Source organism: Hemiscyllium ocellatum, chromosome 13 (assembly GCF_020745735.1).
Source record: "Hemiscyllium ocellatum isolate sHemOce1 chromosome 13, sHemOce1.pat.X.cur, whole genome shotgun sequence".
NCBI classification, from domain to species: Eukaryota; Metazoa; Chordata; class Chondrichthyes; order Orectolobiformes; family Hemiscylliidae; genus Hemiscyllium; species Hemiscyllium ocellatum.
Window position 1 is genome coordinate 72,230,835 of NC_083413.1, and position 15,374 is coordinate 72,246,208.

Here is a 15,374-nt window from a genome sequence, read left to right on the forward strand (position 1 = left end):
CCATCGGGGCTGTAGATGGATCATAAAAAAACACACACTTAGATAATGTGAGAAACAAAGCTCACAATATATTAAATTTCAGTCTGAGTCAAATTCTGAAGCAGCCAATTTTATTGAAACGTTGTTGCAAGGATGGGTGCTAACAAGTAGCACCCACCAATCCAAAAATTACTCCACAATTTATACAGTTTAATTGAGTCTCTCTCAGTACTTCCCCGTTTACCTCATTGGCCTTCAAACCTATTAATATCCCTTATTGTGTTCTGCCCCTGCCTAGCTGCTCTCCGCTCTTGTTTACTTCTCCCCCTACTCCAAGCCGGGCGACCCTCACTCTTATTTATTCTGTCCCTTATTTGTAAGTGACTTGACTCAGTTCAGTGCCAACATGAGGGCAACGTGCCGAGTTTGGCAAAACTTGATGTTCTTTTCACCTTATCCGTTTGTCTGTAACATCTACCATTGTTTGCAGGCACACTTCATTCCTGTATGCACATTTCAGCTAATGAAAAGCAATTATGTATTTCTTTCACATAGTTTCCATTCTTGGTGTTAGTTCATTTTACCTTACATAAGCAATTATTAATTCAGCTTTTTGCTGATACTGGTGTTAATAAGCAATTGTTGATTTGGCTGAAACAATTATATACTGATATTAATAAGCAATTATGGTTGCAGAAGTAACACTGTTTTACCTTTATCCCACAATTTCCCTCTTTTTCTTTAATTATCATTTGTTATCTTATATGTCGCTTCCAAATTAAGCAGCATCTTTTCCGAAATTTCATTTATTTTGGAAATCTCCCCGAGGTCACTTATTCCCTCATTGTTTAACAGGTAGAGCTCTTCCCCCCAATTGCTCTTTAGGGGCATTTGTGTGGCCAAAGCTGTTTCAATCAACCTTTGGATTAACCCCCGTGCGCAAGGTATGATACAACATCCTACTGCGGTTAGTACTCCCATCACTACGATCAAGGAGGTAAGGACTGAAACCACCACACCCTTCCACTTTCCAAACCACAATTCTAGCCACCCGGTGAGTGATGTGCTGATTCCTGAATTTTCAGCTAGTTCTTCGGCTAGTGTTGTTAGACCTTGCAGGGCTCGGGTAACAGACCCATCTGGGGCTGTGTTATTTGGAATAAAGGTACAACAGCTCCCTCCTAACATTACACACACACACACACACACACACACACTTTTTCTGCTAGGATCATATCTATTCTCCCATGCCCATTCTGCTGGTTGCATCAAGTTGTTCGGCTATACTTTTAATTGCGTGTCTAGTGTAATTGATGAACCTTTGCTGATTATAGAAAATATAACTTATCCAGTCCACATTTTTGTTTACTGTTACCCACCAGAAGAGGCTGATTCAAAATCTGCTGTGATCTGGTTACGAGTCTTGAATTCATCAGGTACCCCTCTTGGGGTTCCTATAGAGTCTAGATATACCTGATCATCAAACGAAGTACCCAATAGTGATCTCTTACTTTACTATCTCTTTCTTTTCAAATGCCAGGGTGAACGGAATTGCGAATTGTACAATCGCACACATGCCCTTCCAATCTGGAGGTAGGGTGGGTCTCAATATTTTCCCTCCGTAGTACCACCACAGATCTGTTCGGAGAATCCTTAATGCTGAATAGTTCCCTCCCTTTTCCGTCACTGACTCAATTTTGGTACATGATTTCAGCTGCCCCAGATATCTGGACCGATTTGTTTCTCGCCTGTTTACACATGATATGTGATTTCCGACCATGGCCATAAACATAGCGGGAAGGGAGGCGTCTTTAAACCTTCCTTCTTTAAAGGAGGGAACTTTAATAGAAGAGGCATACAATCTTTATTACTCCATGCAGTCTCATCCTGATATAGGGCGATCATGCATTTCATGCCCCTCCTGTCTCGTTTCCCCCCGAGCAGAAAGGGGACTACTTGGGCCTCCCAGAGGCACATGCATAACAATTACTTTTATTCAGACTTTTCACAGTATACTTTACTCATTCAGTCCAGGCATTTGTATCCCCATATCCTGTTTCTACTTCAATGGTCTGCTTTAAGTCCTTTACCTCTACAACTTTTATCACCTTAAGATCAGAGTAAGGGACTCTACTATTCCTTTCCCCTACTCGGGTTCTGATTTTTACCTGTTTTTTAAACAACATCCCAGGAACCCCTTTCCATCTGCTTTCATCTCTATTCCAAACATTTGGTCTAACTGGCCCTGATAGGTTTCTCCCCCTAAAACCGCTTCATACCGTGAGACTTTCTTTATTGTTAAATATATTGGGTTACACTTTTTATCAAGACAGTCAAGAGCTGGCCGGAAGGGACCTCGGTGTTCTGTAATGAGTAGATTAATCAAGAGGTCACCTCTGAGGCCTTCCTGCCTCTGCCATTCTTTACATTCTTTATTCCAAAGATATCCCTTACACGTCTCTCTCCAGGACACTTTCCTCCCGTTAGTCTTGCCCCATGCTTCCCTTTTGGGACCTCTTTCATTGAACCTAAGATGTATCTCTGAGTTACTGTATTGCCTTTGATCTCTTACATCTCCAGAATCCACCAGGCCGCAGGCATCCGTTTCTATGACTTGTGGATTTGTACTTTTTGGAACCGTTATCACTAAGTAAGACAACGACACCATGGCCTGACAGAATCCTAAGACTAGAAAAGCTAATATAGTGCACCTAAACATTCTTCCCATTCTACAGTGGTATTGAAGTACCGAGAGCTGAGCATACAATACTACAGGAACTATCCCACGCTCATGCCGTTACTGTATAATTATTATTTAAAGTCTTTTCAGCTTAAGTTTAAGTGGTTCTTTCCAGACTTCTGTCTCAACTGGAGATTCCACTGGCCCTTTGATCTGACTGTAGTGAGTCCAGCCTTTCTCTGCCATTCTTATCGCTGTTTCAGTGGTCTGGAGTGCTTGGTACGGCCCCTCCCAGTCTGGTTGCTATTTGGTCTCAGTCCATGATTTGACTAGGACCCAATGCCCTGATTGGATCGGATGGATGGTAAATTCAAGGGGTGGAGTCTGTGCCAACAAACTCTGTTTCCTGAGGAAAGACAAAGAGGAGGACAAGCCCAGTATATACTTCTTTAAGAACAGATCTTTAGTCTCCAGGGTCGGCAGTTCCCCTTTCATTTCCAGATAGGGCAGGCCAAGCAATATCTCATAAGGGGACAGCCCCATATCTTTCCTTGGGGCCGTTCATACTCGCAAAAGGGCTATAGGTAAACACTTAGTCCAAGGGAGTCTGGTTTCTACTACTAATTTAGATAACTGCTTCTCTCAACCTTTCCTGATGAAGGTGGGTGCCAAGGGGTGTGGAATTCCCAGGAGATTCCTAACCCCTTCATCACTCCCTGGAGTACCCTGGAAGTAAAATGAGTTCCCTGATCCAAATCTAAACACTCCACTATCCTGTATCTGGGGATTATGTGTTCAAGTACTATCTTGGGCACCCCACTTGCGGTGGCAGTGGTTAAAGTGTAGGCCTCCACCCATCCAGATCAGTGATCAACCATTACCAGCATATACCTCAGTCTTCCTACTCAGGGTAGTTCGGTATAAGCTACCTGAATGCCCTGAAATGGTCTTAGCCCAGGTTCTCTCCCTCCTGGGACTTGTTTCCTTAATACCTTCTTGGTTTTTTTTACATTATGCATCTCTCGCTTATCTATTTGGCTATTGTATTTATCCCTTTGCATCCATATTTCCTTAAGACTAAATTACACATTGCTTGCACTCTCCAGTGACTCCCCTGATGTAAGGAGAAAGTGAGGACTGCAGATGCTGGAGATCAGAGCTGAAAATGTGTTGCAGGAAAAGAGCAGCAGGTCAGGCAGCATCCAAGGAGCAGGAGAACCGACATTTCGGGCATGAGCCTGAAGAAGGGCTTATGCCTGAAACGTCGATTCTCCTGCTCCTTGAATGCTGCCTGACCTGCTGCGCTTTTCCCGCAAGACATTTTTAGCTCCCCTGATGTAAGACAGCCACAGAAGTGCAGCTGAATTCAAGCAACTGTCTGTGATTAACAGAAGGTCATCCTGTTCTATTAAGATTGTCTCATATTTCAAGATCCTAGAGTCTGTGAGCCATTGTCCTGCTTTCTGATTTAATATGGTCCGTACCTGGTGTGGGGTGCTGACTATTAAGGCTCCCCCAAAAGTAAGTGTCCGACTCTCCTCTACCAATAAGGCTGTTGCTGCCACTGCCTGCACACACTCTGGCCAGTAATGTAGCTTCCCATTCTTTAATTAACAATGAATTAATGCAGTCATGTTTTAAATTAACCATGAATCAATATGACAGATCACTGAGAGAGTGTGAAGGAATCATGTCAGTTAATATTGATTCAGGCTAACACAATTGATTTATTATAAATATTAATTATTAATTATATATTGTATAATTCAGGGTGAAAACGCAACAAGTGACTAAAACATTTAAAAACCTGTAGTTGAGCAGTTCTGTTTGTTTACCAGTCACTTGTGACTTCCCATTCTGTGTCTGTAATTGTTTTGCTTGAGCACATTCATTTTTAAGAACCGCGACAGATTTCACAGCACCGTTTGCAGATAATTCAATCCCCAAATTGGTGGCAGTATCTTGTCATGAGCACAAAACTGATTCTTCATGCCTCTCATCACAAAACAGTCGCCATAATCCAATTAACCCTTTCAATCCCACTGCCTTGGGCTTAAAATTTAAAGATGACCTTGCTGTCCCCGTATCGACTAGGAAAACTACGTCCTCTGTGTAAGGTCCCATCTTTAAATTTATCAAGGGTTCCTGGTGGGTTCCCGAGGGCAGGAACCCCTGACACCCCTATTCTTCATCAAGGTTCATAAACGGTACTGCCTTTGCTTCCTTTTTCAGATCTGGACACTCTCTCTTAAAGGGACCTGTCTTTCCACAGTAATAACATCCCGACTGTGGGGATTTCCACTTCGATCCTTGTTCCTGTCCACCAGACCCCTTAACACCTCCTTCCTGATCTTTTCTCCTCCCTTTATTTTCAACATGCTGCCCGCCACCATTCCGGCTTCCTGCTCCTTTTAGGTTTGTCCTTTTCTTTATTATCTCATCAACCGTGGCTATCATTATTTTTGCCTTTTTGTTTCTGCTTCTCATATTACGTTGCCAGATCATTTGCTGAGCTGATTTAACCAATTGAACTGCTTTAGGGCCACCTAATGGCCATTCTTCATTCCCCCAATGTTTTGTTTAGACCTTGATTTTTTTTTAATGAAATATTGCCATATTTCTCGCTCCCTGTAACCTCAAATACCAGGAGCCTCTGCTCCCTGTAACCTCACCCTCTAACTTCAACTACCAGAAGCCTCTTTCTCCCTGTATTCTCAAATACCAATTTATCGATTTATGCTTGCTTAACTTTAAAGCCTGTTCCTAACCATACATTTTGGAACCTTACTTGTAAATATATATTTATATATTACAAATTCATTGATTCAGTATTTAATATTTAAAATGTAAAATGCATACAGCTCTCAACTTTGAAATCCACTATAATTACACAGTTTTAGTCCCTTAATTTAAATCCAAAATTAGTTTTCTTAAGTAGTCCTAACCAGTTATTGCTCAATTATAATGCTATAGGTCATGAAATAACCAGAGCTGCCTTAAAAGGATTTGTCTATTCAAGTTAAAAAAAACTTCTAATGCATGAATAATGGCCGAATCCATGGTCGCCAATATTAACCATAGTTTTTTTGATGATTTTTTATGATCTAATGTTGAACTGAAACTTCAACTGTCCCCCATAAATCACTTTTATGTAAGGATAAAAGAGATTAGTTAGAAACTGATAGTGAGGCAGTCATGACCTGTAAAAAGAACAGGAGTTAACATTTTATTTCATAATCACTGTAAAATCGTTAAGCTTAAAAGAAATCATGTAAAGTTTCCATAATAGAAATCAGATTCAAAACAGTCCCGGATCTCAAGCTGCAGGGAACAAACCACAAACATTCAATTGCCAACAAACAAATGTGCATTCAAACAGTTTCTATTATCTGTACAGCTCTTTTTTTTTCTCTCTCTCTCTCTCTCTCTCTCTCTCTCTCACACACACACAGCGTATTTCACAGACACTTTCTGAGCTTCCCACAATGACTCCTCTAGAGGCTTCTCACTTCACCCCTCTATCTTTTGAATCATTTTCTGGATGCCTGGCCATGATTTAGTTACAAAGTGTACCCTCAGTAGCCATTCAGCTACTAGCCCTTCCGACACGAAGCATAATCTGATCCCTCCTGACTGTAAGGCTGTTTTCCGTTGACATATAAATTCAAATATTTACAAACACAGTTTTTGTCTGATCCGTACTTTGGCCAGAAGATGGCGGGACGAAGAATGGATTCGTTAGTCCAAACAAAGCAACAATATTTAATCATCTTTTTCCTATTTTTTCACCTTGTAATCATCTTTTTCCGATCTTTTTGCCTTGTAATCATCTTTTTCCTATCTTTTCCCCTCTATCTTTTTCCTATTCCACAACATCTGGCCCAACGGACTTTCTGCAGGTATGTTGTCAGGGACCCTGCCTCCATTTCCATTTTCTTTTTCCCGGAGGCCTTTTCCTTACCCTTGGCACAGTTCATAATGAGTTCCTTTGTTAGTCCCTTATTAACCACTAGAACTCAATCCCAGCCACCAAGGCAGTACTTAAAAGTTAATTTTCCTACCTTTGTCCGTGCACGGAGATGACTGGCTCCTGTGCCTACTTACAACCTTTCGCCTGGTTCAGATAGATTCTCACTGGATCTCGATCAGTCAACCAGATGGGGAAACCCACTGCCAAGGAACACAGGACCGTTCTAAAAGGAACGGAACGCATCTTCCCAGCCATTAACGGTGCCTACCCCACTGGTGATGATGGACACCCCCGACGAGTGCCCAAATTATGACAAACAAAGCTCATAATATAATAAATTTCAGTCTGGGACAAATTCTGAAGCAGCCAATTTTATTGAAACGTTTTTGCAAGGATGGGTGCTAACAAATTAGGCACCCCGATCCAAACATTCCTCCACAATTTATACAGTTTAATTGAGTCTCTCTCAGTACTTCTCCGTTTACCTCATTGACCTTCAAACCTATCAATATCCCTTATTGTGTTCTGCCCCTGCCTAGCTGCTCTCCGCCCTTGTTTACTTCGCCTCCTACTCCAAGCCAGGCAACCCTCATTTTTATTTACCCTGTCCCTTATTTTTAAGTGACTTGGCTTATTTCAGTGCCTACATGAGGGCAACATGCCAAGTTTGGCACAACTTGATGTTCTTTTCACCTTATCACACCTATACAAAGAACAGGAGTTTCTACAGAAATGCAGGAAAGCAGGAAAGATCCCAAAAGGGTTACGGATCTTGACTGCGACCTAGATATGAAAGAACTAAAACCAACATGTTCATTCTAAAAGATGAGAGACTGAAAAAACTATCCAGGTCGTTTTCAATATATAATTTCAGTTTCATCACACTGTAAAGTTTTGCTATAAATTCACTGTCTTAATGTCTTATACTCCACAACCACCTGATGAAGGAGCAGCACTCAGATCACTGGTGCTTCCAAATAAACCTGTTGGACTATAACCTGGTGTAGTGTGATTTTTAACTTTGTACACCCCAGTCCAACACCAGCATCTCTACATCATTTAATCCAATAGTTTGTGTGCATTTCTTGAGGAAATAAAATTGTTTTTTTCTTCAAAGCAAGACTTGTAACTGTTTCATTCATTTTGATGAAGTTGATGAAGTTTTTAATCAAACTGTGACAGAGCTGTAAGCTAAAAGAAAAAGACAAATATTAGTTGGCACAGCTAATACTTCCTCACACATATAAGTCCATTCTCTCACACTGGTAGTTTTTTTTAACCACCAGGCCGTACAGTTTACCTCTTCTTAGTAATATCCCTTTTAAATACCCTCTTTACATCACCACTACTCTGTCTTCAAATTGCACTGGAGACCTATTGTTTGTGGTCATCCAGAAGGGAACATCACATATAGGCAAGTAATGGGACAATTCCAAACAGAAGCTTTTGTTTGCAGATGGTGAAAGTCAATACAAACAAAACAAATAAAGGCTACAGTTTGCCGACATAATGCCAACCAAATGCTGGCACCATGACGAACGGCTACTTTATATTTCATAGCAGACTGCTGCACCCAATTCTTATCTACCGAGAGTAGGACCTGAGGGCACAGCCTTAGAATAAAGGGAAGACCTTTAAGGACAGAGATAAGGAGAATCTTCTTCAGTCAGAGCATGATAAATCTATGGAATTCACTCCCACAGAAGGCTGTGGAGACCAGGTCATTGAATATATTTAAGACTGAGATTGATAGGTTCTTGAGCATTAAGGGATCAAGGGTTACGGGGAGAAAGTGGGAGAATGGGGTTGAGAAACTTTTCAGCCATGATTGAATGGTGGAGCAGACTTGATGGGCTGAATGGCCTAACTTCTGCTCCTATATTTTATGGTCTTATGGTCAACTGTGTCAATCAGCTCCTGGCTGGCTTCTAGAACCTGACACATCTGAGCTCTGTCATGTACATGGTGAGCTTCTTCCTCCCCAGTGTTCTTGTCCTCCTCCACCTCCTCCTCCTCAGAGGGCAGCTCCAATCCCTCCAGTTCCTCAGCATCGATCACTTTGCCTATTGTTGCAACTGGGCAGAGCACAGAATGCCAGGATGATGCAGCACACTCTGTCCGGACATTACTGGACGACTCTCCTCCCAGACCAGTTCAAGCTGCGAAAGGGGAGTTCAGTAATCCCACCATCTGCCTCCACCATGGCACTTGGTCCCCCTTACTGACAATAGCCCACACTTGACTGGACTGTGGATGAGTCCCACCTACTTTCTGACATGGTCATTTCTTTGAATAAACATGCAGTACATTTGCTACACAAGCAACTGATACATTCTCCAAGTGTTAGATGGCTATCTCAGTGTGTCGTACAGCATCTCAGGGCAAAATCCATGGGCAGCAGCTGCACACACCTCTCACTCACAGACATTAGCATCTGGAGTTTGAACCTGATTTGACAAGCATACCCTTAAGTCTTGATCTTAGCTCACTGATTATCATCATCTGTCTTTCCTTGCTTTATAAATTGTTTCTTCTTCTGCACCAATTTAACTGGAATTTCATTGAACCTCTTCAAAGCACCACATAAAATGGAAAAAACAAAAAATATGTTTGCAATTATAATGGACAGCATTTGTCCACGATATGTTACAGGTTGCAAGGAGACAGAGATTTTGGGATCTTTGTGCAAACATTGTTGAAGTTGACTGGGCAGGTAAACAAAGCAATAAAGTATATGGGATTCTGGACTTGCAGATGTAGAGTGCAAATCAGGAATTTAGGCCAAACCAATATGATATCCTAATATTTGATTAATCACAACAGAACTGGAAAGAAAACACACAAAGTCTACGAATGCAGAGCAGATCTGTCAGCTACTAATCAAAAGAAGTATAATGTTTTAGATCAAGGATTCTTCATCAGAACACTCATTCAGCAGCAGTATTGTGTCCAATTCTGGGAACCATATTTTGTGAAGAATGTGAAAGCTTTGAACAATTGTCAGAAATGATTTATTAGAATGATATCGAGCATGACAGGATTACACATATGTAGATAAATTGGAGAAACTGGGTTTGTTCTCCTTAGGCTAAAGAAGGAGATTTGATAGAAGTGCCTTAAAATCAAAAAGAGTTTAGAAATTAAAAGGGAACTTTTTTTTCAGTAACTGCAGGATTGATAGTGAGGACACAGATTTTGGAGGATTGACAAAAGGATCAAAGGCAACATGGAGGAAACATTTTTTATTCAACCCTAACCCTATAGCCGGTTAGGATTTAGAATGGATTGCTTGACTGGGTGGCAGAAATATACTAAATAGCAGTGTTCTAAAGAAATTAGGTAAACGGGGGAAGCACAAAAAAACATTGTATGAACATAGTGAAAGAGCATAGGAATGGGACTCACTGGAGAGATGTTTGAAAAAGCTGATGAGTGCGCAAGGTGGCTAATAGCAATTATAAAGCATAACCGGTTCCTCATTTGACAGCTACTTTTATCAATGACTCTACATTTGATAAGGTGGAGCAATGACTCTATTAAAAAGGAAGGAGAGGATACAGATGGAAAGACCACTTCATGGTTTCAGGCTGTATCACAGTGAGAGACATCCTGTCAGACTAGAAATATAGAACCAACAACAGTCTGTATATAGTTATAGTGGGACAGGAGTTAGCCCATCAATGTCAGTGCAGCTACAGCCATACAGCAAGATAGCATTGCAAAGGCTCCCACTCATCCCATTCTGCCTATTCCTAATTAATCTGAATTGCCATCCTTCTACTGATGACCTCTGAAATCCTTCTACTTTGAATGGTTCAACTGTCCCTCCAGTATCAAACAGATAAGAGAGAATATGCTACTTTAAATCTGTTCAGAATGCCAAGGAGCTGGCAGATGTTGGGAACAGCTCAGCAGAGATACTCCGCACCATGTGTTAAGCCATCTCTGCTGTGTTGATTGGTTACAATATAACAATGAAGGGAAATTGCCTGTGACATTGTCATACCTCACACCGTGTGTGTATGAGATGGAGTGTACTTTGTGACATCACAGAAGCTGGGCAGATTTGGTGATGTTTCTTGTTTAAACAGTTGGTTATTCAAACAGCATCAAGGGATTCACATTGTTGACTCAAGACTTGCCTTAAAGGATGGCAAACTCATCAATATGCCACACAAGGAGTGAAGGTAGCAATCATCGGAAATTCAACTCGGTGAGAAACATTTCCGCAAAATGGTACTCAAGGAAATTTGTGGCATCTTCAGTAGCTGAGACTAAACAGCATAATGTCAACAGAAGTCTGCTGTATCGTGAGCTTACAAGTATTTACGTACAAGAGCATTGCTGAGAGAAAAACTACATAACTAAAGCTTTAGAAACAACATATATTAATTCACAGAGTTCACACTGTTCTTTGCAGACAGAACATGTACACACATTGCATCTGTTTCAAGTTAAGAAAGTAGGTGATAAAAATTCTTTGGTTTGTTGTTCAGTGCAATGACTTCCCTAGTTTGACTCCACCTGGGGCAACTTTGTTCAGAGCTAGGCAGTTAACTGTCAGTTATCATCTAGCTTGTGCATTCTTATGGTAATGCATCTACCAACCAGAGTCCACTTGTCAACCAATCGGCACTCTCATCATATTCAGTATAAAACATTTACATTAGGCCTCTTGCAAAGTCCTGCTGATTGCAAGATTTAAAGCTTTGGCAAAATGTGTCTTTTTTCAGCAATACTCAAATTCCTTATCAAAAAACAACTATTTATTTAAACACCATTGAATAGATTGTTCCCAAGTCAAGAAGTGGATTGATTTATCTTCAAAATACTTTCCAATTTGTGGTGGTAAATCACTGTGCTGCCCAAATTAACATGGAAAAATGTTTGACCTGGATTTCTATCTGCTATCTCACGATATCAAATCTAGTGTGATTATGGTTGAATAAGTGGGAAATCAAGTGTTAAGACCTACTACTGAATTTTCTTCTCTTCCATATTGTCCAGATAACTGCAGGCAACGATCTCTCCAGCTCAAATATAAAGAGAGCCAATCCTGAGCTTTGTGACTCTTGAAAACACAACAGGCTGGCTATTGCTATTTACCTGCCACGGTGTTTTCTATGTTGCGACCTAAACACAATGTGGAACACACATGTGGAAATTTCTCTTTTTTTTGTCAGAATGTGAAAGTTTCTTTGCCCATCACCATGGCTCTTTACTCGCAGCATTTTAAACATAAGATTAGATTACATTACTTACAGTGTGGAAACAGGCCCTTCGGCCCAACAAGTCCACACCGACCCGCAACCCACCCATACTTATACCCCTTACCTAACACTATGGGCAATTTAGCATGGCCAATTCACCTAACCCACACATCTTTGGACTGTGGGAGGAAACCGGAGCACCCAGAGGAAACCCACGCAGACACGGGGAGAACGTGCAAACTCCACACAGTCAGTCGCCTGAGGCGGGAATTGAACCCAGGTCCCTGGTGCTGTGAGGCAGCAGTGCTAACCACTGTGCCACCGTGCCGCCCTTGTGCAATCTTGTATTGTAACAATCCATGAATAACACAAACATAGTTGTATCATGATGCTTTGTTAAGGATTTGTCTGCAATATTCCTGAGAAATACTGTTATGCATATTGTACTGTTTACATTTCTGATAAACAGATGCAGATCGGGGTCCAGCTTTTGGCAAATAATGATCTCCCAACCAGAAGACTTTATATTTCCCCTTCAAGCTTTACTTAAACACTTTGATAATTATGCCTTATCAATGGCATTGATGGATGAAGTGTGTTGATAAACTTAAGCTTATTTGCTTATAAAAAATAGGAGCAGAAATATCAAGCCTATTCTGCTATATCACAAATGATCTGATTATGGCCTTAACACCACTTTTCTACCTGTCCCCCATCACTCTTCTGTCAATCAAAAATCTGTCCAAACAAGGTTTGTATATTTCAACACAGAAAGTGAGGACTGCAGATGCTGGAGAGTTAAAGTTGAAAAGTGTCCCACTGGAAAAAGCACAGTAGGTCAGGTAACATCCAAGGAACAGGAGAGTCGACATTTTGGGAATAAGCCCCACACTTCCAACGCTTGTATATTTTAATGACCTGATCTCTACTGCTCCTAAGTTCATAAGGTCATAAGATATAGGAGCAGAATTAGGCCATTTGGCCCATCAAGTCTGCTGTGCCATTGAATCATGTCTGATATGCTCTCCACCCTCATTTTCCTGCCTTCTCTCCATAACTCTTCAACCATTACCAATTTAAAACCTGCCAAACTCCTCTTTGAATTTACTCACTGTCCCAGCATCCACCACATTTTGGGGATGTGAATTCCACAGATTCACAACCCTTTGGGAGAAGTAGTTTCTTCTCAAATCTGTTTTAAATTTGCTACCCCGTGCCTATGACCAAGACTTCCTGTCCTAGAATTCTCCACAAGAGGAAGCATCCGCTGCAAGTCTATTTATCCATACCTTTTATCATCTTGAATGCCTCAATTGATTTCCCCTCATTCTTCTGAATTCCAGAGAGTATAATCCTAAACTCTCCAACCTCTCATCATACGATAATCTCCTCGTATCTGCTCGCTGGACAAAAGAATTCAATAACTTAACAATTTTGTGAGAGAATAAATACATTCTCATCTTCACCTTGAATGAGAAACTCTTTATTTTTAAGCTGTGCCTGCTAACTTTTAATACCCTGAGAGAGAAAGCATCTTCTCAATATCTACCCTGTCAAGATTTTTATATATTTCAATAAGATCATCTTTGCCAATCTTCTAAACTCCAATAAGTTTCAGCTCCACCCAACTAACTTCCCTGGATGTACTTTTGGGAATATCCTCCCTCAATACAGTTGTAATGTTATCCCTTGTCAAAAATACCCCTCCCCCTCCTCTCTTACCACCTTTTCTATCCTTTCTGAAGCATTTGTATCCTGGAACATTAAGCTGCCAGTCCTGTCCATCCCTGAGCCATGTTTCTGTAATTGCTATGATATCCCAGTCCCATGTTCCTAACCATGCCCTGAGTTCGTCTGCCTTCCTTGTTAGGCCTCTTGCTTTGAAATAATTTATCAGTCCTACCTTTTTCTCTGCTTTGACTCTGCCTGCCCTGACTGTTTGATTTGCTTCTGTTCTCAACTGTACCAGTCTCAGATTGACCTCTTTCCTTACTATCTCCCTGGGTCCCACCTGTTCCTCCCCTCACTAGCTCATAGCACCAGGAGTAATCCAGATATTATTACTCTCAAGGACCTCCTTTTTAAATTTCTGCCTAACTCTCTGTAATCTCCCTTCAGAATCTCAAGCTTTTCCCTTCCTATATCATTGATTCCAATGTGGTCAATGACCTCTTGCTTTCCCCTCTCCCCCTTGAGAACATGCTGCACCCTCTCTGAGACATCCTTGATCCTGACAACAGAGAAGCAACACACCATTCTGATATTTTGTTGCTGGCCACAGAAACATCTGTCTATACCTCGGACTAGAGAGTCCCCTAACACAATTGATCTCTTGGAATCCGACGTACCCCTCATTGCATTAGAGCCAGTCTCAATACCAGAAACTTGACTGTTCATGCTACATTCCCCTGAGAATGCATCACCCCCTACATTTTCCAAAACAGCATATTTCTTTGAAATGGGGATAGCCACAGAAGACTTCTACACTATCTGCCTACCTCTCTTACCTTTCCTGGAGTTAACCCATCTCTGTGCCTGCGACATTTCCTCCTTCCTATAACTGCCATCCATCACATTCTGCTGCTATTGCAAATTCCTCATTGTCTCTAATTGTCTTTCCAACCGATCCATTCGATCTGATAAGATTTGCAACCAACAGCATTTATTGCAGATATAATCCACAGTAACCTGTAAACTCTCCTTAAACTCCCACATCTGACAAGGAGCACATATCACTCTAGCAAAGGCCAATTTTGCTCTTTCACAATCTACAGACCCAGTAAATAACACCATCTTATTCCTCTACAAAAAACTGCCCCAGGTTAAATTAATAGTTATGGCTTATATTTTAAGTTTAATCAAGGGACATATCTCAACATATAATCAGGAAAAAACCCACTCTACTCACTACTGCAGACTTTTAGATTACTTACAGTGTGGAAACAGGCCCTTCGGCCCAACAAGTCCACACCGACCCGCCGAAGCGCAACCCACCCATACCCCTACATTTACCCCTTACCTAACACTATGGGCAATTTAGCATGGCCAATTCACCTGACCCGCACATCTTTGGATTGTGGGAGGAAACCGGAGCACCCGGAGGAAATCCACGCAGACACGGGGAGAATGTGCAAACTCCACATGTGCAAACTTTCTGTAGGCCACACTTAAAACTATTGACTTATCAGTGCTGTGCTGTGACTTTGCACAAATAGTTCCTCCAAGATCAGTTGTGAATTTCACTGTTTATTGATTTTCCCAGACGCATTCCAGCGTCCAGCGAATTCAAACAGCAAAGGCAGTAACTGTGAAGGTTCACTGTGGTGTCAGTTTCTTCCTCTCTTTCTCTCTCCTGCACTGACCTCACCATGTGCTTCCTTTGATTAGATTAGATTAGATTAGACTTACAGTGTGGAAACAGGCCCTTCGGCCCAACAAGTCCACACCGACCCGCCGAAGCGCAACCCACCCATACCCCTACATTTACCCCTTACCTAACACTATGGGCAATTTAGCTTGGCCAATTCACCTGACC